The sequence below is a fragment of the Chelonia mydas genome, chromosome 3 (genome assembly GCF_015237465.2).
Source record: "Chelonia mydas isolate rCheMyd1 chromosome 3, rCheMyd1.pri.v2, whole genome shotgun sequence".
Classification (NCBI taxonomy): Eukaryota; Metazoa; Chordata; order Testudines; family Cheloniidae; genus Chelonia; species Chelonia mydas.
In genome coordinates this window covers 39,338,479-39,365,469 of record NC_057851.1, presented here as the reverse complement: position 1 = coordinate 39,365,469, position 26,991 = coordinate 39,338,479, and positions in this window count along the sequence as shown.

Below are 26,991 nucleotides of genomic sequence, written 5' to 3'. Positions count from 1 at the left end.
GTATAGCCACAAGAGGGCACTGGCTAGCAAAGTCCCCTACAGTGTTGACTGAGCATAACCATTGTAAAGAACACGTTATGGGGTATTGTAATTCCCCCTTCTGAAACTTTTCACGGGTTAGATGATGTTCTAGACTAGATTTGACCCTTACTTCTTCTGACCATATCTGCATTGGCAATGAGTTAGCAGACATTAGGTTTAAGCACAGTTCATGTTCAGATTGTTTATAAATGTGTTGCAGACTAGGCATAATTGTTTTAATGCCTGATCCTGGAGTTGTTGAGTACCTTCTCCTGCACTGACTACCGGGGGATCGCAATATGCTCAGTGCCTCACAGGATCAGAGAGTTGCCAACGGAAGCTAATCACAGTCATTTGGAACAAAACAATCTGTTCATCCATAAATAACCTTGTTTAAAACATGGGAATTTTTGGTGAAAATATTTTTTCAGCCTTTTCTGGTTTCCTAAAGTTTTCCACTGAAACTTTAAAGACAAATAATGTCACCTATTGGTTGTTCTGTTTGTGCTTTTATTTGTGCATGAACAAGACTATTCGTTGTTCAGCATTCTTTTAGAAATCTCAGTTATCCAATCAGGAAAACAGAACTGTGCCAGGCTTACGTAACCAGTTCCATGCCATAAATAACTAATAACATGAATACATTGGGGGGAGGGATAGCTCAGTGGTTTGAGTATTGGCCTGCTAAACCTAGGGTTGTGAGTTCAATCCTTGGGGGGGCCATTTGGCATCTGGGGCAAAAATTGGGGATTGGTCCTGCTTTGAGCAGGGGGTTGGACTAGATGACCTTCTGAGGTCCCTTCCAACCCTGATATTCTATGATTCTACATTGCATGGTTGGCAAGCAATATATACGTCAAAATTGCTTAAGCAATTCATGCTCTGAAGAGCTATTAATAATTAATACATTTTTCAGAAACCAGGAACAGTTCATGAACCCAAAAAAGGTGCTCCATTTAATATTACTCACCACAAGTGACTCAGACAGCTCTACTCTCTAAACAATAGCTGTTTTAAAAAGAGGAAAAAAAGGGAAAGTGTGATAAAACTTTATAAGGCATGACTTATGCATTTAGTCACAGCCTCTCTTAGCAAGTTGCATTTAACTGAATATGCACAGCATTACATATGAAATACTTGCTAATCTCTCAGTTTTTCTTTTCCTGGCATTATCTGACTGAAAATGCCATTAGTGAATATTGTGATTTAAGGGGAAAGAGACTGCACAATAAAAGATTCATTTAGTGTACCAACTTTTGAAATTAAATCTTGTTTCCAGATCTCAAATGCAAATTTAGTACAACTCTAAACTCTGAATGGCAAAGGCTTGCTATGAAGAAAATTGTGTTTTTCTGTTAATATCTTATCTTTATCATCTTTATTTTTAACACTAGAAGAAGGAAGAGAGGAAAAATCTTGATGAACCACTAAGGCTATGTCTACACTACAAGCTAGGGGTATGATTTCCCCTTCTTATGTACACACATTCGTGCAAGCTCTCATCGAACTGGCATGAGTGTAAATAGCAGTGTAGCCATGGTATCACTAGTAATAGCAGTGGAGGCCCAGATGAACTGTACTGAGTACAAACCTGCCTGAAACCAATGGGTATATACTCAGTGCAGCTCAGCAATTCCTCTTCTAACCATGCTACCCCAGCTATACTGCCATTTATACTTGCACTAGCTCTAAGAGAGCTAGCCTGAGTATGTCTACACAAGTAGGGGAATCACATCCCAGCTCATAGTGCAGATGTAGCCCAAGATATGCACCTGCGTAAGCTGACCATCCATTTCATTGCGTTGCTGTAACTCACATTTCCACATCCTGTTTCCCCTCTATTGTTTGTCAGCCTTGCTAATTGTGACACATCTAGTATGTATGCAGTAAGCTGTTTTGGACGGGAACCATGTCTTCCATTGCCTACTCTGAAGTGCCCAGCATACTTGCATGTGCTAGGAAATTAATAGTTAATTCTCTTCAAAAAGAAAGCAAAACTTTCTAACCCACAACAATGATCACTAACAAAATGTAGAATATATAATACTATCCACTCTCTTGAAGTAAAATATTGTAATATTAACTTCTAGAATCACAAAGATTTATTGGGACACTGCAAGTACCAACTCCAGTCCTCACAGGCAGGAATGAACTTCTGCTACACCCCACCCCCAGGTCAAAACAATAATAATTTAATACTAAAATAAAGATATAACACCATCTACTGCTGCAAGTGCCATCTGTGATGGGTTGGATCACAGAAACCCCCTGGAGGTTGCCACCTGATGTGCCAAGCCTACTTCTGCTCCTGCTTTCCTGCCCTGTCAGCTTAGGACTTCAGTGCCCTGCCTGGTTTGAGCCAGACCTGTTAGCCTGCTGCAAACCCAGACCCAGGTCTGAATCATGTACCCTAACAGCTGTAGGCTTAATTGAAAGCAATTTAAGAAGTATTCCTGTCTTTAACGCACAGATGCCCAACTCCCAATGGCGTCCAAACCCTAAATAAATTGTTCGCCCTCTATAACACTGATAGAGAGATATGCACAGCTGTTTGCCCACCACACACACACACACACACACACACAAGTATTAATACATACTCTGGGTTAATTAATAAGTAAAAAGTGATTTTATTAAATACAGAAAGTAGGATTTAAGTGGTTCCAAGTAGTGACAGACAGAACAAAGTGAATTACCAAGCAAACTAAAATAAAACACGCAAGTCTAAGTCTAGTACAGTAATAAAACTGAATAGAGATAAAATCTCAGTCTTAGAGATGGTTCAATAAGTTTCTTTCACAGACTGGATGCTTTCCTAGTCTGGGCACAATCCTTTCCCCTCGTACAGCCCTTGTTCCAACTCAGGTAATAGCTAGGGGATTTCTCATGATGGCTGCCTCACTTTGTTCTGTTCCACCCACTTATATATCTTCTGCATAAGGCGGGAATCCTTTGTCCCTCTCTGGGTTCCCACCCCTCTTCTCAATGGAAAGCACCAGGTCAAAGATGGATTCCAGTTCAGGTGACATGATCACATGTTACTGTAAGACTTCATTACCCACTTGCCAGCACACACGTATGCAGGAGGACTTACAAGTGAAACAGAGCCATCTACAGACAATTGTCCTGGTTAATGGGAGCCATCAAGATTCCAAACCACCATTAATGGCCCACACTTTGCATAATTACAATAGACCCTCAGAGTTATATTTTATATTTCTAGAGTGATACATTTATACAAATAGGATGACCACACTCAGTAGATCATAAGCTTTGTAATGATACCTTACAAGAGACCTTTTGCATGAAGCATATTCCAGTTACATTATATTCACACTCATTAGCATATTTTTATAAAATCATATAGAGTGCATCACACCATCTACACTGAACATTCCAACTTTCCCTACTAGTTAAATACACAGTAACTTCTAGGAATCCAGGCAGTCTGCCATCCATGCAGGTTTTTGTGTTGGTCCACCCACTTGAGTCCAACAGTCAGTCATAGACACATCACTCGTAGCTGGATCTAGATTATCAGTGAGTGCAGGGTTCATGTCCTCTAGGTCAGGCCTATCTCTTGTGAACAGATTGTCTGTTGAAGATAGTGTTGTGTTGAGGTTCTAAGAACATCCCAGGAATTCCTTCTTCACAACCAGTCTCCCATTATGAGCCACAGGAACCTGCTGGGGTATTTGTAATTCCTCTTCTGCATTCCTCTGAGATAGTTGTTGAGCATCATCAGTGTTTGCCTTCCCCTTTCTTTCAGTGATCTGTGCACCAGATATCAATTCACTACAAAGAAAAGAGTTCTTGCTTTTTCTATCAGCAAGGATACATTGTTTAGTTTTGTAATCACTATTTAAGGTCCCCTCCAAAAGGAAGTACATTTCGGATTTTTTTCCAGGCTGCTTTTTCCAGTTGCATAGCCACACCTTCTTTCCTTCCTGAATGGACACATAATTTTCCTTTTCCCTGTCACCTTGTGCCTGGCACCTTTCTTCCAGCGCATCCGTTCCGGCTCAGGTCACTGATATAAGACTTTGCCACTTCACCCACCTGTGTAGGTGTAGGGGGCCTGGCCAGTTATTGCTGCCTGAATATGAAGTCACAGGAACTCATGAGTATGTAGAGTCAGAGGTGAAAGTAAGCCGGTACTCCCTGGTATGGCGTACCGGCAAGAGCCGGTGCGCCGTACTGGGGTGGATCGGTTTCCCCAGGTGCAATTTAAAGGTCCTGCAGCTCCCAGCAGCGGCTGGAGCCCCCAGCCCTTTAAATTGCTGCCAGAGCCCCGCTGCTGGAGCCCTGGGGTAGTGGTGGCGGGGCTGGGGTGGCGATTTAAAGAGCCGGGGCGGTAGCAGCGGCCGAGCCCTGGGCCCTTTAAATTGTCCCCGGAGCCCCGCCGCTGCTTCCCCAGGGCTCCGACAGGCTCTGGGGACGATTTAAAGGGCCCAGGGCGGTAGAGGCAGCCGGAGTCCCGTTCCCGGAGACCTGCTGCCGGAGCCCTGGGGAAGCGGCGGTGGGGCACTGGAGACTATTTAAAGGGCCCAAGGCTCTGGCTGCCGCTACCACCCCAGGCCCTTTAAACCACTGCCAGAGCCCCCAGCTGCCGCTGTTACCCCGGGGAGGGGGAAGGAAGCACTTGCCGGTACAGGCTGGGCTGGGGCTGGCTCTGACCTCCCCCAGCCCCGCCCCTTCCCCCCGAGGCCCCGCCCCTTCCGGGGGCCAGAGCCAGCCCCAGCCCAGCCCCGTACCGGTAAGTCACTAGACTTACTTTCACCCCTGCGTAGAGTCCAAAGTAAATCTCACAAGAAGAGTAATGGATAGTTGAGCACTGGCTGCTTTTATATGCAAAGATGACAAAAGGTGACTGTGTCTCAGTCTTGCTGGTCTTCACTAAGGGCATCGCTACACTTGCAGATGTAGAGCGCTGTGAGTTAAACCCGCCTTTGTAGAGCACAGTAGGGAAAGTGCTGCAGTCTGTCCACACTGACAGTGCACTGGTGTGGCCACATTTGCGGCACTTGCAGCAGCATTGGGAGCGGTGCATTATGGGCAGCTATCCCAGCATGCAAGTGACTGAAATGTGCTTTTCAAATGGGGGGTGGGGTGGAGTGGAGTGTGACAGGGAGTGTGTTGTGTGTATGTGAGGGGAGAGAGAGTGGGTTTTTGGGGTGCTGAGAGTGTGTCAGCATGCTGTCTTGTAAGTTCAGACCCTCCTCCCCCACCCCCCACCTCTCTCTCACTCACTCAAAGCAAACAGTAAATGTTTGCTTTTTCTCTGAGCTGATAAGCAGCCGGCTTCTCCGAAAGGGAGCTTTGAAAGGGCATTTCCGCATTCCTTCAGCCAATTTCACAACAATGACAAGAGTGGCCACTTGATTTAAGGGGATTATGGGATGTTTCCGGAGGTTAATCAGAGCGCAGTAATGCAACACCTCGCCCACACTACCAGCAAATGCAAATTTCCAACTGTTGTTTCTGAACTGCCAGGGCTTACTAGGTTGGGGCATTTCCCCTAAAGCAGTTCTGCCTTTTCTTGCTAGCACTTTCCTTTCTTGACAAGGAAAAACCAATTCCTCAGCATCTGCAGTCATGCCCAGTCAAAAAGCTCTGTAGGATACTCAGCTCAGTGTCATTTCATATCACACGTGTCCGGCCACTTTGTTTTCATGAAGACACTCCAGTACTGTTCTCTGTATGCTTGCTAGCAATACAATCCTGTTACCTTCCTACACCAGCAGATTGATCGCCGGATCAATGCAGAATTGTTCCTGAGTGCATTGAACCTCCCCAGTCTGGATCTCCTTCAGTAGATCAGTTGGCGCACTGAACATAACTCAGGGTCCTTAGACTGTTCTTGCCAGATGTCCCCACGATACCAGGGTGAGTCTATTCTCACTGCCCTCACCCAGCTGAGAGCATCGACAACCAAACTTTCCTTTCCAGATTTATGATGAACTGTGAATTTATAGTCAGAAAGCTTTTGAATTCATCTCCACAGGCATGCTTTTGGGTTGTGCTTCATAAAGAGCCACTTCAGGGTACGTGCTCTATATAGACAATGATTTCTTGCTTAGTAAATAGGAACAACAAGCCTTGAGGGACTTCACAATAACCAGATACTCCAATTCTGTACCTGAATACCTAGTTTCCCTTTCATTTCACTTTCAATCTCCAGTAGCCACCAGTCTGTGCCTGTATCTGCGTTCATCAGTTTCTTCAACTGCAAATCCTGTAGCAACCTTTTAGGCATCAGAGGTTACCATGAATGGATGGGATGGGTCTTGGAATTTAAGCACAGCACATGTACAAGTCCTTCCTTCAGTGACTCAGGTGCTTTTTGGTGTTCCTCTGTCCAGACAAAGTTGCTCTTCATTACCTAGTATAATGGTACTGCCCAAACTGTGAAATTTTTTACAAATCTTCTGTAAAATGTACAGAGGCCTTCAAACCACTGTACCTTCTGCAGGTTTTCAGTAACCTTCCAGTCCTCTGTAACATTCAGTTTCTGGGTTGTGGTTGTATCAGGTCACAGATGCTGGTGACAAAGAAGCTAAATTGCATGCTGGAGGATGACCTGACAGCCTACTTCACTTGTTTCCATAAAACATGGGAGGAACATCTGGTAGGAGTGGAAAGGATGCTAAAGCTTTTGAAGGAGTCAGGGTTTAAACTTGCAGGAAACAAATGTTAGCTGTTGAGGAACTGTATCACCTTCCTAGATGACCCTCAGTCATGGGCCACCTTGAAGAAGAATTTCTGGACAAATGCACCCCAAAACCATTGATACACATCCATGATATTTTCATCCCCTGGGTAGATGACAAACTCCCACATAGATTTTCACCAAAACTTCAACCACCACCACCTGTCCATTAAACCCTCTCTGGAACACTCCCATACTAGCATCAATTTTCTGGACACCATGATCAGCTTCAACAGTGGAACCCTGCAGACAACTATGTACAAGAAACCCAGAGATCATCACACCTATCTTAATAGGTCTAGTAACCACCCCAAACACACAAAGAAATCAGTTATCTACAGCTAGGTACTCTGAAACCACAGAATATGCTCCAAGGAGGAAATCGGGAATATACACCTTAACACACTCAAAACCACCTTCACCAAACAAGGACAGATTTCAGAGTAGCAGCCATGTTAGTCTGTATCCGTAAAAAAAAAAAGAGTACTTGTGGCAACAAGTACTCCTTTTCTTTTTACAAACAAGGACACTCCATCAGAGAAGTAGATCACATCATGGAATGAGACACCTAAATACCCTGAGAGAACTTGCTTCAATACAGAAATAAAAACCCCCTCTCACTGCACACCCCTAGTTGTCACCTATAAACCATATGGGGTAACATCAAATAACCCATAATCAAATGGGACCTCATCCTGAAAAAAATCTTTCCTAAACCCCCTCTTCTGGACTTCAAACAACCCTCCAAGCTCTTCATCATCAAAAGCAAGCTCCCACAGACCAGGACACATGAACTAAAAGCAGCACCAGACCCTGCGAGAACAATAGATGCAAAACCTGCAGACATATCCCCACTGCTACAATGATCAACACCCCGCCCGCAACACACCTTCAAGATCCATAGATCCTACACATGCCTATTACCACAAGTGGTGTACCTCATCCAATGCACTAAATGCCCCAATAGCAACTATGTGGGTGAAATCAGGCAATCACTAAGCTCTCGAATGAACTCACACAGGAAAATGATAAAAGATAAAAACACCACATCACCAGGGGATGAACACTTTCCACTCTATATCTGAACTCTGTCCTCACCTCAAAGGAAACCTGCACAATACTTCAAAAGACAAGCCTAGGAGCTTAAATTCATAACTTTGCTAGGCATTAAAAATCATAGATTGAATAGAGACACTAGATTTATGGCTTATTACAACAATCTGTAACCCACTAACAACCCTCCCACAACTGCTTTCCTCACCCTCTCCCATCCTTTACTCCCTACGATGGGAGGGGTGTTAACAGGCCACTTCACCTTGAATGGTCCCTTGAAATATGTGTTAACTACTTAGTTAAATAGTCTGTTCCATCTTCTAGTTAGCTGTAACACCTGAAGAAGAGCTCTGTGTAAGCTCAAAAGCTTGTCTCTGTCACCAACAGAAGTTGGCCCAATAAAAGATATTACCTCTTGGTATTGCCAGTCTCATATCTGGCACAGCAGATTCTGCTTCACTTGACTCACTTCCCCAACTTGGTGGTACCTGGAAAGCGCTATCAAACAGGGTCCATGATGTACACAACTAACTATGTAGTGGTAGAGTGGCCAAACATGCATCCTCAGAATACTGGACATTCTGGTACTTCTAGGACTGGCATGGGCCAGCCTCAACCTGAGTGACCCACCTTTGCTGACATGACCAGCATGTCACACCACATGGTGGTCATCATTTAGAAGAACATGCTGCCCTACCCGCACTGGCGTGACTTTGCACACACCATGCCTGAAAAGTCACGGTGGCAGGGGCAGGCAGCTCTTCAAAATGTCATCCCCATCTGATACCAGACAGAACTATATCTGGTTTTGTTTCAGTACTGGACAGGGGACAAACATTAGAAAAATAGGACTGACAGTCTGGGTTAAAACCAGGTGAATGGCCTGCTGTACAGGCATTCCCTTACCTGCCACTTCCTGGTTTGCAGTTCCTTCGGTATTTGAAAAGGGCCAATCTCCACTCATAGCAGTCAGATAAGTGTTTGTGCAACTGGCTATAAGACCCACAAGGCTCACTGGGAAGCTGCTGGTAAAATGTTCTGGCATCACCATCCAAAAGCACTGTTAGGTACTATGCTTCTTTTTCATTAGTCCACTCATTCAGAGAGCAACAGCTTAAAGTCTGTCAAGTGCTCACAGATTCCAGTATCATGTGTGTGCCCAGTAAATTTCTTCTCAGGAAAAAGTGTTTTTGCCATCTGGAAACCACTGCCACCAGTTGTAATACTCATTTGTAGAGTCAGAGAAATTTACTGGGACACTGCAAGTACCAACTCCAGCACACACAGGTAGGATTGAATTTCCTGCTAATCCCGCAGGTCAGATTATATATACATATTATAACGGAATAATATACAAGACAACAATTTAACACTAAAATAAGATATGTACCATCGACTGGTGAAGGTGCTCTCTTCCCTAAATGTTACAATATTTATCCCATCTCCAAAGCAGGTTGTGTTTTTTTATTCTTATATTGTTTTTAATTCCCCTGTCAGATCCAAATGATATTATCATTAACATTGTTAGTAGTAGTAGTAAAAATAGATCCAAATCATGTTTCTCAATGTTGTTATTATTAGTAGTAACAGTAGTAAAAATATTACTTATTGACTTCTAAATCGCCCATAGTGTGTAAGGAACTTTACAGGTAAGAAGATGAGGTTCCTGCCCTGGAAACTTCATAATCAAAGGGTGGGATGTTCAAAAGCATTCAGAATTGGTTTAATTCTGTTCCTGTTGAAATCATCCATCTTCAGTGGGAGCAGTATTAAGGCAATGCTGAATGCATATGAAAATCCTATCCTCAATAGAAAAGATACAGACAGAAGTTGGTGGAAGAGGGGTTGATGATGGAAAAACAATGAGACTGAATGGTGAAGTTAAGGTCACGTGTTGTAGTTCTTTAGTTTTGGTTTGTTTGTTTTCACTGACATCTTTTAATTCTGACCAACTACAAGCGGCTAAACTTTAGCCTCTTTTATTGACTAAATTAAGCTACTTACTGCCTAAGAAGTGGTGAGTGCAGCTGAATTTGTGCTGCTAATATTACATCAGTGGTAATATTGGGAGAAAAGAATACCCGAGTACAGATCTACTGCTGATCTGGGAGCAAAATTTCACTGTTTCATTGTCTTTCCACTGTTCTTTCTGTTCAGAGGTTTTTCTTCTTTCCCCTTCCTTCCTTCTTCTTCTGCATGACTTCCTTTCTCCAGACTTTCTCCAAGTCTCTCTCCATCACTTTCCTTATCCTTTTCTATTTTTTTATTCATTTTGTTCCAGTCTGCTTTCTATTTTTAGCTGTGCATTTTGTTCACTTTGAAAATTCATTCTTTCCTCTTGCCACTTAAATTTTCTTGGTTTCTATTTTGGTGTCCTGTTTCCTGTGACTACAATGGATTTCTCTCTCTCTATGCCTTTCCTGGATTCATTTTTGTCTTCATTTCTCCTAAGTCTCACTTTCTTTCTTGTTTATGTCTCCCTCATTTTCTCTATGTTTGTACATTTCTTATTGATCTTATGTGCTGTTGACCATCATTCAAAATAGTTTTCATTGAAAATCCTATCAGAACAGCTGTTCTAACAATGCCACATATTAAGAATTACCTAGAGGTGATAAATTGGTTGTATTCTTCTAATTTTGTGGGACAACTACCAACCTCATGAGGTATTTAGAGGCAAGTCTGCAGATTTGTGAAGTTAGATTTATCATTAACATCCTGACTCGAGGCCCCCAATTCAGGAAAGTACTTAAGCATGTGCTTAACTCTATCCCTGTTTAGTTAAAGTTTAAGCGTGTGTTGAATACGGATTCTTTTCTGTACTGGAGCCGAGAGAGCTAGCCTTCCTCAGATGTTTATTCCAAGATGAAGATTATTTTTATAAATAATTCTTCAGAAGGATCAAATAACACAAAATGTTAACAGTTCTGAATAACCATCTAGCAAGCAATAAGCTTCCCCCCTCCTTTTTTTTAATTCCGTCAACAGTTTACAATATATTACTTTGGATTGTTCTTATTTCTTAACAGTATCTCAGTACTGAATGCTCTACATAAAACAAGCAATTAAAACCTCTATTTACTTGTGTCCTTGTTGCAATACACATATGCAAAGTACTTCATTTACTCTTTAGGTTTTTGTACAGAATTGATATATTTGTTGCACAATTAGTGAATTGTCTGTCACTCAACTTTATTTAATCAACTGAGATTATTTCAGAAAAGCTGATAGGAAGTCTTAAATAAACATTATAAATCTTTCCAGTTGGTTAGCATGAAAACTTCCTTGTTATCCCCAAATAAACCCTCAGTCAGTGTAATTCCTAATTGCTATCATCTGCACTGATGTTTAACTGATTGCTGTTCTTTTCCAAAAGTAGCCACAATATGGACTTTTAGGCCCAGAATTTTAAGGTATTAGTCTCCTAAATACCTTTAAATCAGTGGGAATTAGGCACCTAAATACCTTTAAGGATCTGGGCCTTAGTTCTTTTACTTCCCCTTGCTTTGCTTTGTACGCTCTATTCCAAAAACTGTGGTTTAAAGTTATCTTCCAAACATTGTAGGCACACTGATTTACTAAAGTCTACAGAGTCCTCTGATGGACTTGATCAGATTGTAATTAAAGCTCTGCTGGCAAGTTTGTGTGTATTGGAGACCTAAGCCAATGCTCACTAAAGTCAGTGAAAAGCTTTCCACTGAGTTCAGTGGACATATGGTCAGGTCCCTAGTGCACAGAATGAAATATCATTACTACGCTGACGGTTGACTCTCCTGACCTCTCAACCCAAACCTCTAACTCTCATCTATTTCCAGCTGCACTGACTTCTCGCAGTCCCTCTCAAAGTATTTCTGGGATGATCTTTGAATGTTTCCTTCCCTATCCAAATCTCATCCCTTGTCCTCAAAACCGATCCCTCTTTCTCATGCCTGGGATAAACCTCCCAGGTACTCTGCCTCTTCTTTAAGACCCAGATTCAGCAAATCACTTAAACAAATGTTATCAATTCCTGTTTAGCACTTGCTTAAATTTAAGTATATGTGTAAATATTTTGCTGAATCAGAACCCAGTTTCTATTCATCAGTTACACATACTATATTCCTACAAACCTGTTTCTGCACTGTTATATCTGTCTGTATTATGTGTATTACCATAGTATCTAGGAGCCCCAGTTGTGAACCAGGAGTTAGACAAGGAGAACAAATGAGAACCTTCTATGTCTGTGGCAAGAGAGAAGGAAGAAAGAGTTGTAACAGTGTAAAGGAAGGTGAGCCCAGGGAAGGAGGAAAGTCATGTCATAACTGGTAAATTTTCTCTTGGAAGAAACTGGCAACAAACAACTGGTCTGGAGAGAGAAATGGAGGCAGGAGGGAAGAGTTTGAGATGTGTGTCAATGGTGGTGAAAAAGTTGCTGGCATTTCCAGTGTGTTATTCAGTTAAGTTGGAGAAGTAGAATCATAGAATATAGAATCAAAGAATATCAGGGTTGGAAGGGACCTCAGGAGGTCATCTAGTCCAAAGCAGGACCAACACCAACTAAATCATCCCAGCCAGGGCTTTGTCAAGCCTGACCTTAAAAACCTCTGAGGAAGGAGATTCCACCACTTCCCTAGGTAACCCAGTCCAGTGCTTCACCGCCCTCCAAGAGTTCTTTGGCCAGGAAGATGTAACTGGAGGAAAGAAAAAAATGTAGGGGAGGAAGTCAGCTTGTTCATGGGATTTCTGCCAGAGATGTTCCACAGCACGAGAAAGCATGACCAGAGGAAATGCGTATTGGGGATGAGCCAGGGCTGGGGACTGGTAGGATGAAGACTGCAATGAGGGATAGGGACAGAAGGGTCAAGGATGGAGGAGAGCAAAGCATGGGGAGAATCAGCAATTATATCAATGGGAGAAAGGGAAGGGAGGGCGCTGAGGAGAGAGCTGAGAGCAGATGAGATGACATCAGTGCTGGTAAGCTGGAAGTCAGCAAAAGGCCAAAGAAGAGGGCAAGAGGGTGATGGCTGACGGGTAATGCTGAAAAAGATCAGGTTATGATTGGAGAGGAGGAACTCAGCAGAAGGGAGATTAGTGAGACAACAATGCTTGGTGAAGAATCCTGAATATGGTATTGAGTATACATGAACTGTAGTTCAAACCTGCAAGAAAGATGATTACCTACATGCTGGCTCCCAGCTTCTCACTTCTGCACCCTATGCGGACACATCGAGCCTGAACACCACCTAGTTGTCTTTCAATGTTCAGGTTCCCTCTCAGCCAGTCAACTCCCTTTGTAAATTTGTGAAACACTCACCAGAAGGGCATGTCACTGGTCTTTATTTTACTCTATGTCATCTCGAAAATGCAACAATAGTAGCTGTGTTCTCACTTTCTGCATAGACAATGATAAGTGTTTATTCTTTCAGTTCAACCCAGATCTTCAGAATGTCTGCTGGGAAAAATTATCACCACCTCACACCCACAATGCACACTTTTCCATGGTGAAGCAAAAAGCTGCAAGGGAGATAAATGCCCATAGGACCTTATCTTGAACCTTGACTTTAATAGGAGTTTTCCTGAGTAAGAGAGCAGAATTGAGTCCTCAGGTTATTGGTTGGAGGCACAGAGACAGTATGTGTTCAGAAAATGGTAGGGGAAACAAAAGTGATTCTGTTTGCTCAAAAGTGGACCATTTTCAATGAGCTTGGAGGATACTGAGGAGGGGATTGAAATACTCCATGATTTAAAAGCCAGCTCAGAAAAATCACTCTGGAAAAAAATATGAAGGTTTAATGATTTTTGTAACCGGTCAGAATTTGGAAAGATTTAAATTTTCCAACCAAGTAGCTAGATTATACTTTTACTAGTGTTGTAACCTTGTATGTTAAATATGACCTTGGTCCTTAATCAAGAGTTTTTAAAAAATGGAAGTGTTTTAAAGTGCCTGCCTCATCAAGTTATCATAATTAAATCATCATTTTCATCAAGCATCAAAATGTGACCAAATTACCATGCAAAACTATTAATCACACCACAGATACATTTCAATTGCAAACAGTTTAGGATGCATTTATAAAAATCTTCTTGAGATAATCACAGGAGTAAAATTGCATTAATGTTATGCCATTCAAGGAGGACCTACGGATTATTGTAGCAAGATTACTATTAAAATATTAGGGCCTAAATCCTGCAAATGATTATTTATGTGTATACTCCCATTGATTTCAGTAAGAATTTGAAGGATTGGATGCTTAAGTATGTGAGTAACTTTAAGCACATGAGTAGACCCATTGAAGTCAATGGGTCATCTCATATACTTAGACACCTTCCTTAAAGATGCTCAATTCATATTATGCCTAATAGATCCTATCTGAAGTCATTCAGTTTAACTGGCATAGCTCTGCTCTTCCCCTACACCCACAATAGTAGAACATTTTGCGATATGATGTAGATAACTGAAAAGGCATTAGAACTTGGCTACATTGTAACAAAGGCACAGTATGATTAAAATTCTAATAATCTTTTGCAAAAAAAATATTTTGACCAATAAAAAAATAACAAACCGATCAACTTTTTTATGGTTCGTCTTCATCACTATAATCTTGTGATCCTCTTCTGAGCATGCACCCCATGAGATCTTCAGGAAAGCTCAAGCCGGTGAAAACTTTGCAAGCTTCGTAGTAGCAAGATCCATCTTGATGAAGCCCCGGTTATAGCAACTGCTGGCAACTTCTTCTTTTATACCATACTTTAGTTAATTCCAACATCTAAACATTCCACAGCTAAATCCACCATGCTGAGAGATGGCAATGAAATGTCCAACTCACCCATTCATGCTGGGGTGGGGGCAGGTGGAGAATAATTTGAATTTTAATTACCAAACTGCTATCTTAGAATCCTTCTGCTGGCCTCTGTTGGTAGAGCTAATCTGGTCAGTAAATGGGGGGCAAAAGCCAAAGTTCTGCCCATTTCTTTCCTTTTCCTTTCCTTCCCCACTCCCTCCTTACCCACTGGATCACAGTGGGGTGTACACAGAGAACTGGAGCTGCCCTCTACGTCAGACCAATATTCAGGTAGTCTGAGCACTGGGGTTGGGGGCTTGTAGCCCTAACAGCCCCTCAAATTCTAGTGCCAATTGTTCGCCGTTTTGTAACAGCAACTCCTATCAGGCCTGGCAAACTCACTACACCTAGCACATGGTATTTAGCTATCAAGAATGTTGTGTAAGGTACCAAAGGAAAACTTATATCATACTGGTCACCCTAATCATTGTGTGGTGTATGTATGGGTAACTATTAAGAAGTTATACATGTATGCTGAAAATATATTTAAACCCATCAAGACAGTCAGGGTTGATAACCAAGGAGTTTCTAGACAGGAATGTTGATGTACCTGTCTACCTAGGTCTTTGATGTAAATTGAGCATGGTAAAAGCCAACACAAAGCAAGATATGTTTGCATATTAAGACAGCAGGAAAAGCAAATGAACAGAAGGATGAGAAAAAAAGCATGGCCAGCATGGTGTCTGCTCACGAGCGAGGGAGAAGAACCTTGTTTGGGGGTACGCTGCAGAAGAATACATTTCAAAGGTATAAGAAGAAGGAGAAGGAACCCTTTGGGGTCCATGTCACTGAGGAACACTTCGAGCAGAGGGGAATGATTCATGAAAAATCTGGATTCTGCGCTGACTGGAAATCAGCAAACTCTGCAAAAGGACAGTGAAGTGAGAAACTGTTTTGGCCAAAGAACTTTAGCAAGCTTCAGTCATGTTTAGTCTCTTAGAAGTGTGCTATACTTTTTGTTTTATTTGTAGCCATTTCTGTTTCTATCATCTTTGCTTGGTATCACTTAAATCTCTGTTCTTTATTCATAAACTTATTCCTGGTTTTACTGTAAATTCATCCCAGTGCTGTAATATTAAAGTGTGTATCATCAGCTGAGCTAGCTGGCTGGTGTGTACACTGTCTCCTTGGAGATAGTGGACTTGGTAATTTCTGTAAGTATCCCATGACAGGGGCTGGGTACTGAAGGGAAATGCTCTGTAAGGGGGTTCGGGAACAGCGGTCCACCAAGGTATATCTGCCAAGCAAAGTAAGGCCGGCAGAGTCCGGAGAAATTTGTCTGGGTGGCTAACAGATGGGGTGAGAGGGAGCTGCCACTCAATTTAGCACCATCAAATATCTATCTTGCTTATATAGAGAAGTAACAAGGTCACCCATAGGTCTGGGCATCCCAAGAAAGCGTCACAGGCCCTTGCTCCTCCTTAACTGTCTGCTCAGCCAAGTAAGACAACCCGGTCCTTACTGCGTAAATCAGAACTAACGCCGATGCTGTAAAACTGGTTTAAATGAGAGCAACCCTTTATCCTTGAGTAGACTGTGCCATTTAGGGAGCAGTGTGGAGCCTCACCCCTCTGCAGAGGGAGCACCAGAGATATGTCTGCTGGAGCTCTCCAGTTGGCAAATAGAGGCATGCACATGGAAAGGATGGAACCATGGGTCTGCCTACTCTCCACCCTTCCTTCCCCACCCCTCCACTTTGGGATGCTGAATGCCCTGAAGAAAGTAACTAGCGAGTGCCTTTTGCACTCTTCTGAGCACAAAGACTGCAGTTCTGCCTGGCCCTAGTCTGGGCTATGCAAGAAAGTGGGGAGTCTTCCTCCTGCCACTCCCCATAGTGCACTGGGCTTTTGTGTTTATAGCAAAGTGTGGTTAGCAGTGTTTTAGCCTTTTCAGCAGCACTTGCCTTGTCTCACTTGGCTTGAGGATAGGGTATTGAAGTGTTCTCTCAATAAGACCAGATTCTGCCACTGTAACTTGTGTTCAAATTCATGGGCTCAGTCCTCAAGTGCTCTGAGATTATACTGCGTGCAGCTGAGAGGAGGGGGTGGGAGAAGTTGGCTCTAAGCTATCTTCCTACTTCCCTGATCCTGGGTGGGCTAGGTGCCTAAGGGCTGCTCTAAGTCACCCCTGAAAAAGTCAGCCATTGTGCCAGTCTGGATCTGGTGAAGTGCCATGTGCTCTATCCCACCACGGAAATAGCAAGGGGAGAGATGATGTAGATCTGACTGCACCACTCAAGGATTCCCCTACAATAGAGGAAGCCCCAACTGCCCCTTTAGGGCAGTCCTCCAGATGCTATGTCTTGCTGGAGCCAGGACTGAGAATTGAGCCTGATAGGGCTACTCATGGAGTAGCCTGATAGTTATGTATCCTCTAAGGCTAATTGCTAGAGCACTGTAAAGGGGCCTTGGTGAATTAGAGAATCAGGCCCTCTGTATCATTGGCAGAAACTGGCTCAGTTAATTTCATTGATTGTTGTGGTAATGTGTAAATTAGTTTACATAAGAAAAGATTTATTACAGAGTGGAGCTAAGGATGAGTCCATTCAGAACTAAACTAGTTAACTTTAAAGAGAACCAAGTTTCCTTTTACTCTTAAATAAACACTGCTACCCATGTGACCAATACATGATGTTTGAGAACGAAGAAGAATTTCTATTGTTTATCACAGAATCATAGAACTGAAAGGGACCTCGAGAGGTCATCTAGTCCAGTCCCCTGCACTCAAGGCAGGAGTAAGTATTATCTAAACCATCCCCAACAGGTGTTTGTCCAACCTGCTCTTAAAAATCCCCAATGATGGAAATTCCACACTCTCCCTAAGCAATTTATTCCAGTGCTTACCCACTCTGACAGTTAGGAAGTTTTTCCTAATGTCCAACCTAAACTGCCCTTGCTGCAATTTAAGCCCATTGCTTCTTGACCTATCCTCAGAGCTTAAGGAGAAATTTTTCTCCCTCCTCCTTGTAACAACCTTTTATACACTTGAAAACTGTTATCATGTCCCTTCTCAGTCTTCTCCTCTCCAGACTAAAGAAGCCCAATTTTTTCAATCCTCCCTCACAGGTCATGTTTTCTAGACCTTTAATCATTTTTGTTGCTCTTCTCTGGACTTTCTCCAATTTGTCCACATCTTTCCTGAAAGGTGGCACTCAGACCTGGACAAATTCCAGTTGAGACTTAATCAGCGCAGAGTAGAACGGAAGAATTACTTCTCGTGTCTTGCTTACAATACTCCTGCTAATACATCCCAGAATGATGTTTGCTTTTTTTGCAACAGCGTTACACTGTTGACTCATATTTAGCTTGTGATCCACTATGATCCCCAGATCCCTCTCCACAGTACTCCTTCCTATGCAGTCATTTCCCATTTTTCAGAGTAGCAGCTGTGTTAGTCTGTATCCGCAAAAAGAACAGGAGTACTTGTGGCACCTTAGAGACTAACAAATTTATTAGAGCATAAGCTTCATGGGCTACAGCCCACTTCATCGGATGCATAGAATGGAACATATAGTAAGATATATGTAAGTATATAGTAAGTATATATACACACAGATAAATTGGAAGTTACCATACAAACTGCGAGAGGCTAATTAGTTAAGATGAGCTATTATCAGCCGGAAAAAATAACTTTTGTAGTGATAATCAAGATGGCCCATTTAGACAGTTGACAAGAAGGTGTGAGGATGCTTAACTTAGGGAAATAGATTCAATATGTATAATGACCCAGCCACTCCCAGTCTCTATTCAAACCCAAGTTAATGGTATCTAGTTTGCATATTAATTCAAGCTCAGCAGTTTCTCATTGGAGACTGTTTTTGAAGCTTTTCTGTTGCAAAATTGCCACCCTTAAATCTTTTACTGAGTGGCCAGAGAGGTTGAAGTGTTCTCCTACCGGTTTTTGAATGTTATGATTCCTGATGTCAGATTTGTGTCCATTTATGCTTTTGCATAGAGACTGTCCGGTTTGGCCAATGTACATGGCAGAGGGGCATTGCTGGCACATGATGGCATATATATCACATTGGCAGATGTGCAGGTGAACGAGCCCCTGATGGTGTGGCTAATGTGATTAGGTCCTATGATGGGTGTCACTGGAATAAATATGTGGACAGAGTTGGCATCAGGCTTTGTTGCAAGGGTAGGTTCCTGGGTTAGTGTTTTTGTTGTGTGGTGTGTGGTTGCTGGAGAGTATTTGCTTCAGGTTGGGGGGCTGTCTGTAAGTGAGGACTGGTCTGTCTCCCAAGATCTGTGAGAGTGAGGGATCATTTTTCAGGATAGGTTGTAAATCTTTGATGATGCGCTGGAGAGGTTTTAGTTGGGGGCTGAAGGTGACAGCTAGTGGCATTTTGTTATTTTCTTTGTTGGGCCTGTCCTGTAGTAGTGACTTCTGGGTACTCTTCTGGCTCTGTCAATCTGTTTCTTCACTTCAGCAGGTGGGTATTGTAGTTGTAAGAATGCTTGATAGAGATCTTGTAGGTGTTAGTCTCTGGCTGAGGGATTGGAGCAAATGCAGTTGTATCTTAGAGCTTGGCTATAGACAATGGATCGTGTGGTGTGGTCTGCGTGAAAGCTGGAGGCATGTAGGTAAGTATAGCGGTCAGTAGGTTTCCGGTATAGGGTGGTGTTTATGCAGACTTTATAAGTGTACTCTCTATGCCATTATCTAAACCATCGATGAAGATATTGAACAAAACCGGACCCAGAATTGATCCCTGCAGGACACCACTCATTCTGCCCTTCCAGAATGACTGTGAACCACTGATAACTACTCTCTGGGAATGATTTTCCAACCAGTTATGCACTCACCTTATAGTAGCTCCATCTGGATTGTATTTCCCTCGTTTGTTTATGAGGTTGTGTGAGACAGTATCAAAAGCCTTATTAAAGTCAAGATATACCACATCTACCGCTTCCCCTCTATCCACAAGGCTTGTTACCCTGTCAAAGAAAGCTATCAGGTTGGTTTGACATGATTTGTTCTTGAGAAATCCATACTGACTATTATTTATCACCTTATTATCTTCTAGGTGTTTGCAAATTGATTGCTTAATTATTTGCTCCATTATCTTTCTGGGTACAGAAATTAAGCTGACTGGTCTGTAATTCACCAGGTTGTCCTTATTTCCCTTTTTATAGATGGGCACTATATTTGCCCTTTTCCAGTCTTTTGGAATGTCTCCCGTCTTCCATGACTTTTCAAAGATAATTGCTAATGGCTCAGATATCTCCTCAGTTAGCTCCTTGAGTATTCTAGGATGCATTTCATCAGGCCCTGGTGATTTGAAGACATCTAACTTGTCTAAGTAATTTTGACTTGTTCTTTCCCTATTTTAGACTCTGATTCTACCTCATTTGCATTGGCATTCACTATTTTAGACATCCAATTGCCACCAACCTTCTTGGTGAAAACCGAAATAAGTCATTAAGCACCTCTGCCTTTTCCACATTTTCTGTTATTGTCTTTCCCCCCTTATTGAGTAACGGGCCTACTCTGTCCTTGGTCTTCCGCTTGGTTCTAATGTATTTGTGGAATATTTTCTTGTTTCCTTTTATGTCCCTAGCTAGTTTGAGCTTGTTGTGTGCCTTGGCTTTTCTAATTTTGTCCCTACATAATTGTACTATTTGTTTATATTCATCCTTTGTAATTTGACCAAGTTTCCACTTTTTGTAAGACTTTTTTTTAGTTTTAGATCATTGAAGATTTCCTGGTTAAACCAGGGTGGTCTCTTGCCATACTTCCTATCTTTCCTACGCAGTGGGATAGTTTGCTCTTGTGCCCTTAATATGTGTCTCTTTGCTATAATAATGTCTCTTGCACTTGGTATACATTAAAGTTATGCTTAATTCTGTAAGTTCTGATTTAAAAACTATCATTCTCAGGCCTTCCTGATTATTGGGCAAGTAAAATTGAGTTTTGAGATCCTTATCTCTCGAGTATCTGGCACCATATGCTGTTTATATGAATAAGGTTTAGCTGTGTTTGTTACTGAATTATTTAATAAAGTTAATTTTTACAGATCAATTAGCTAAAAAGGGCTAATCAAGAAAGGAGCCAACTCTTGTTCTAATATATGGAATTTGGTAGACGGCAACAGTTTGCGGAGGAACATATCTTCATGAATTGTAATGTAATGACTATCTGAAATTAAATTTTAAATCAGGAGAGTTAAATCAGGAGTTAGAGAAATGTATACTCACAAGCTATCAGAACCCATGAAGGATAGTCCAAAACAACAAACCAGAATTTATAAAGCAGTTGGGTAGAAATACGAAATACAATTCAAATTTTAAAAATATGCAAAGAACAATACCACTTTATTTCGTACAAACTCAATCCTTTATGGAGTTAAAGAATGTTACAACAGAGCAAACTAATAAAGGAGAGCAGAAGAGACAAACTGAGGCAAAGGCAAGGGGAAAAAAGATGCTTTCAGTTGTTATCTGAAATCAGCTGGAGAACTGATGAGGTTGAGAAATAAAAAAGGCTGTTCCAGGGGACCGAAGCTGCAGGGAAGAAGGCTCTTGCACCAAAAAGAAAGAAGGGACAGAGAAAAGGCCACTGCCAGGTGAGTAGAGCAGGGAGAAGAGTACAAATTGGGGATAAATTTGGCCCATATGCTGTGTTACAAGGACCAAGAGAAGGCTACTGTTATCTAGTCCTGGGCAGTGATTTTGAATTAGAGGGACTATATACTGAAGGAATATACCATGTCTGAACAAACAATGACACTAGAATTGGAGGGCTGCTTGCTTGCTTTAAAAAAAAAGGGCAGATTTGTCAGAGAGAGTTTATAGTAGGACAGGAGGAGAAATGGCAAATACACAGAGGGAATAAAGCAGAGGAAGGAAGGTGTAAAGACAGGTTGATAAGATAAAACTAAAATGTGCACTTCAGGTTAAATGGTGGATTTATGGAGACTAATAAAGGAGGAAGTAACCACATTAATAGAGAGTTATTAAAGTGCCTACATCCAAATGCAACAAGCTTAGCAAAGAAATGAGATCTGGAAGTATCTGCATACTGATAAATGAGTGATATTATGAGCCTAACTAGAACTTTGCTAGAAGATAACAATAAAAATATATTAATATCCAGGGATATCAATTGTTTTTAGAAAGGACAGTCAGTGTAATGATCCTCAGGCAATTGGGCGGGGGGGCACTTTGAGAAAGAGAGATGGATAGGAGGCTGATCTTGCTAATTCTTCCTTTGTGGCCCCATGAGTAGCAAAGATTTGGGAAGAATCCCTGCGAAGCGTCATTCAGGATACAGTCAGAGAACAGAAATCTGTGCTCTGTAGGCAGTGATGGCTTTTAGGCCTATGGGCCAGATTTACAAAGGTATTTAGGCACCTCGTGGAATTTACAAATGTTTCAAAGCAGGTTAGGTGCCTAATTCCCAGTGATGTCATTTGCATTTCCTAACCTCCGTAGGTGCTTTTCAAACCCCCCCAGGGTCCAGATTTTCAAAGATATTTTACATACCAAACTTGATTTCAATCCGAGTTAGGTGCCTAAATACATTTGAGGACCTGGACATAGGAGCTTCTCTGCATCTTTAGGTGCCTAAATGCCTTACTAAATATGCACTATGTAACGTACCTCCTGGAGTTCTCCTCTTCCCCGCTCCCATTGGTTTTTCCATTGCAGGATTCATTCAGACTCATGTTCTATGGTCTTAGCTTTTCTGGTTGCCATTCCCAGCAGCAGTCTGTCAGCTTCACCTTCTGCTCCATGACTATAAATGTTCCAAAAGAAGTCAGCTAGGATCTCTCCAATATACACAGGTCACTTTCTGAAAGGCCAGAAGCTGAGGCTAGGTCCATTTATGAAGAATCCAAAGGAAAACAGGAAAATGTTGGCCCATCTATTAAGTCTGTCAATATGTTTCTCATCTCAGCGAAGGTGGAAGTGCTGTTTTGCAGAGCAGAACTTAGAAAGCATCCGTCACAAGGCAAGTTGTGCCACCATACAGCAGTAGTCAGAGGTTAGGCCTCGTGTTTCTCAGTTCGGACTCTAAGAGGAACCCAGCCACAAGGAGCACTGAAGCTAGATATGACTGCTGAACTGGGGTTGTTCGCAGAAAATCACTTCTAAAACCACCCCCAGGCAGAGATGGCCCCTCTGGCCCTAACACATGCTAATTCTGGCTGCAGGGATCATTTCCTTCTCTGCCACTTAGACCCAATCAACTTCCTCATTCCCCAATGCCTGTTCTCACTGAAGCAAGGAAAGCCCTGCTACCCATCTTCCCACTCAAGCCCAAACCTTCACCAAATGCTTTGCAATGTCCTGGCTGCAAGAGAGAGCATGCTGTTCCTCTCTCGCTCTTTGTGGTGTTACCTCTCCCTATTTACCTCCTTGTTTTGGTTCCAGGACACATTTCCCTCTTTCCTCCATCTCAGTATTGATTACCATACTCATCCTAGCTCCAGGTCCCACTTCCCTATTCGTTACACCACGCCCTTCTCCCTCTGTTTGGGTCTGACCCACCATAGATGCCAATTAAAAGAGTCAGGATGACTTCACTGGGCTTTGGCTCAGGCCCTTTTGAACACGTGGCTTTCCATTTAGTTCAAAGGGATTTTTTAAACGTTTATCCAAGAACATAATGCAGTTGAATTGACTCACATGGCATTAAGTCACACTGAACACTCCACCGCAGGTCCTGCTTACAATCCACACAGGATCTGTATACTCCCACACACCATGCCATGAAAATCTGGCACCATGTAGCTTAGCCCACCACTTGTTCAGTGATTAAGCAAATCAAACAAACTATTATGGCAAAGGTAGTAATGAACAACATGTCACTGAATTATTGAGCTATGAATACAGACACCTCTGGGTTTAAATCTAAGAACTTCACAGTTATTATTTGTATTACTGCAGCACCAAGGAACCCCAATCATGAACCAGCATTCCAAGATGGTAGGTGCTGTAAAAACATAAGAAAAAGATGATCCTGGCCCCAAATTGCTTACAATCTATTTATAAGACAAGAGATAGATACATAGATAGATACAGATGTCCAGCACAAGCAATCAATGAGATATTATTGAGAGGAAAATGACAACATCTGATACGGATTCAAGTGGGTTTGGTCAATGCGAAGGTAATAGATGGGTAAAGGGCCAGATCAAAAACAAAAGGAAATCAAAGAGCAAAAGGAGTGCCCATCACATCTGAAAAGTGTCCCTCATTGGCAGACAACCCTGGGAAGCTGGTATTAGAGTATGGAGAAATCAATCTAACTCAATATGGTCTAGGAAAAATAGTGATTTCTGGGTGACAGGCCAAACACAAGATTTTTCTTGGTGTGCATGTCTAACGTGGAGGTTTAGACATGAAGAGCCAACAGGACATAGTGGCCAAAATGCTGAAAGCAGGACATGGGAGCAAACAGCTGGCTAAATATTCTGAGAGCCATGTGTCTTAGCTGAATTTTTAAAGTGGAAACATCTCTGTTCAGATTTGCAGCTAGTTTTGTTGTCTTTTATGAAGGGAAATAATTGTAAATTTACAGTGTATATACTGTGTGTAGACTGTGTGCCTATACACTATTGTGCTTCTGGTCCTGCATTACATATTGTCAAGGTTCCTTCCCCACTCTGAACTCTAAGGTATAGATGTGGGGACCTGCATGAAAGACCCCCTAGGCTTTTTCTTACCAGCTTAGGTTAAAAACTTCCCCAAAGTACAAACTTTGCCTTGTCCTTGGACTCTATGCTGCCACCACCGAGCGTGTTAAACAAAGAACAAGGAAAGAGCCCACTTGGAGAGTCTTCCCCCCAAGCACTATACCCCCTTTCCTGGGAAGGCTTGATAAAAATCCTCACCAATTTGCATAGGTGAACACAGACCCAAACTCTTGGATCTTAAGAACAGTGAAAAAGCAATCAGCTTCTTAAAAGAAGAATTTTAATTAAAGAAAAAGTAAAAGAATCTCCTCTGTAAAATCAGGATGGTAAATACCTTACAGGGTAATCAGATTCAAAACTCTCAGCAACACTTTAAGTTACAAAAAGACACAAAAACAGGAATATACATTCCATTCAGCACAGCTTATTTACCAGCCATTTAAACAAAAGGAAATCTAACGCATTTCTAGCTAGATTACTTACTGACAAGTTCTAATACTCCATTCCTGTTCTGTTCCCGGCAAAAGCATCACACAGACAGAAAGACCCTTTGCGCCCCTCCCCCCCGCCCCCGGCCGCTCCAGCTTTGAAAGTATCTCGTCTCCTCATTGGTCATTTTGGTCAGGTGCCAGCAAGGTTGTCTTAGTTTCTTAACCCTTTACAGGTGAAAGGGTTTTGCCTCTGGCCAGGAGGGATTTTATAGTTCTGTATACAGAAAGGTGGTTACCCTTCCCTTTACATTTATGACACATATGTATATGTAACTCCCACTGAAGTCAATGAAAGTTTTGCATGTATTAAAGTCTGTAGGATCAGGCCATAAGCCAGATGTGACATACTTCTCCATACAATATAGGATTGCTCTTTAATTTGATCTCTGAATTAGCAAGTAACAAAGGGAAAAGTACTAGACTTGCCAAGCAACTGAACATGAGCTTCCAGTGTGATACTTTTGTAACCCCCACACCTTCTGGGTGTGGTGTTCTGTCCCATCTAGTGGCAAAAAGGGCTAATACCAACCTTGGATGAATAAACAGAAGAGTGGTGAATAGGAGTAGAAGGTGATTTTTACCTCCGTATCTGGCATTGCTGAGACTGATAATGGAATATTGCATCCAGAACATTGCCCAGTTCTTCTGCCCACAGGGTGTAGCAGAATGTCTTGATCTGAGGGCTGGAGAAAATAAGCTCCTTAAGTCTCTCACTACAAAGAAATCTGTTTAGCTTATCATCAAGAGGATCAAAAGGTGAGTTGATTACAATCTATAAGTACCTGTACAGGGAGAAAATTTCAAATATTATAGGGCTCTTTAACCTGGCAGAGAAAGGCATAAGGAGAACCAATGGCTGGAATATAAAGACAGACATATTCAAATTAGAAATAAGGAACCATTTTTAATAGGGAGGGTGATAAACAACAAACAAACTACAAATGGAAGTGATGGATTCTTCATCTCTTGATGTCTTCAAACCAAGACTGGGTGTCTTTCCAGAAGATATGCTATAGTCAGACATAAGTTGGGGTGAAATGCTATTGCCTGTATACAAACCTCAGACAAGACGATCTAATGGTCCCCCCTTCTAACCTTAATATCTATGAATTTTTCAATCTCTAATAAAGGTGATGACTGAACATAAAGGAGCCAGAAACAATACTCAATGATAGATTTAGGATTCTAATTAAAAGGAGAAAGGGGAAAATAAACTTTAAACATTGGAAAACATCAATATTCTAAACAAAATCAAATCAGATGAATCACTTAAAGAAAATGATACATTAGGGAAATGGGGAAGGACATGAATGTACAGTGCAAATCCACTACATGGATAAGCAAGTACAATGTCACTGAAGTCAGTTGAGTTGCATTTGTTTACACAAGGGGTGGATTTGACTGAGACCACGTATATTAGTAATAAATACAGCATGAATTAAATAGGTGCATGAGAAAGAAAATTCACAGGATGATTAAGAAAGGGAACAAGTTAGCTTAGATTTTTTAATATTGTGACGCAAGATAATGAACAAATGAATTGTGCAGTCAGAAATTAAAGATTTAGAGATGTTTCGATGTACAGTGGGTAACTTTTTTTTTACCAATATGTCCCTATGTTACAGAGACTGATGCAAAAGCATAAAGGTGAGAGAACAGAATAAATGGATTGGAAGTAGAGCTGATAAAAAAAATTGGATGAAATATTTTTCTCTCAGAAAATACTAGTGAGTTGAAACTGAAATGTTGTGTGGAAATACGTTGGGTTCAGTGAAAATTTTCTCAGGTCCAGGATGGAATTTCTGATCACTGTAGCTCTGGGGAAGATACTAGAAATATTAATACAGGGCAGAATTAATTTGAAACTTATGTTTCATATCTAATTTAATGAGATGCCATCAGAAGAGATTAATAAAGGGAAATCATGCCTGTCGGATATGCTTCAGTTCTTTGTGTGCAGTATTGAAATGGAATATGAGGATGCTATGGTGCACATAATTTAACTGGGTGACACCAGAACATAAGGTATTGTTGATATATCTATGAACATTGGCGGGGATAGATGGAATTGTACTAGTGTTGGCTCCATTATTTCTCATGGGGTAATACTGAGCTAGTGCTAGTCAAACTCAGTGTGTCCCTGTTGTGGGGCATTTTAAGATGGTCTTCTGTTCTGATGCCTTTTCAATTAGCTGTTAAGGGGGGATACTGACATGATTTGCAATGCCATGGCACTCCATTCTATATCTCTCG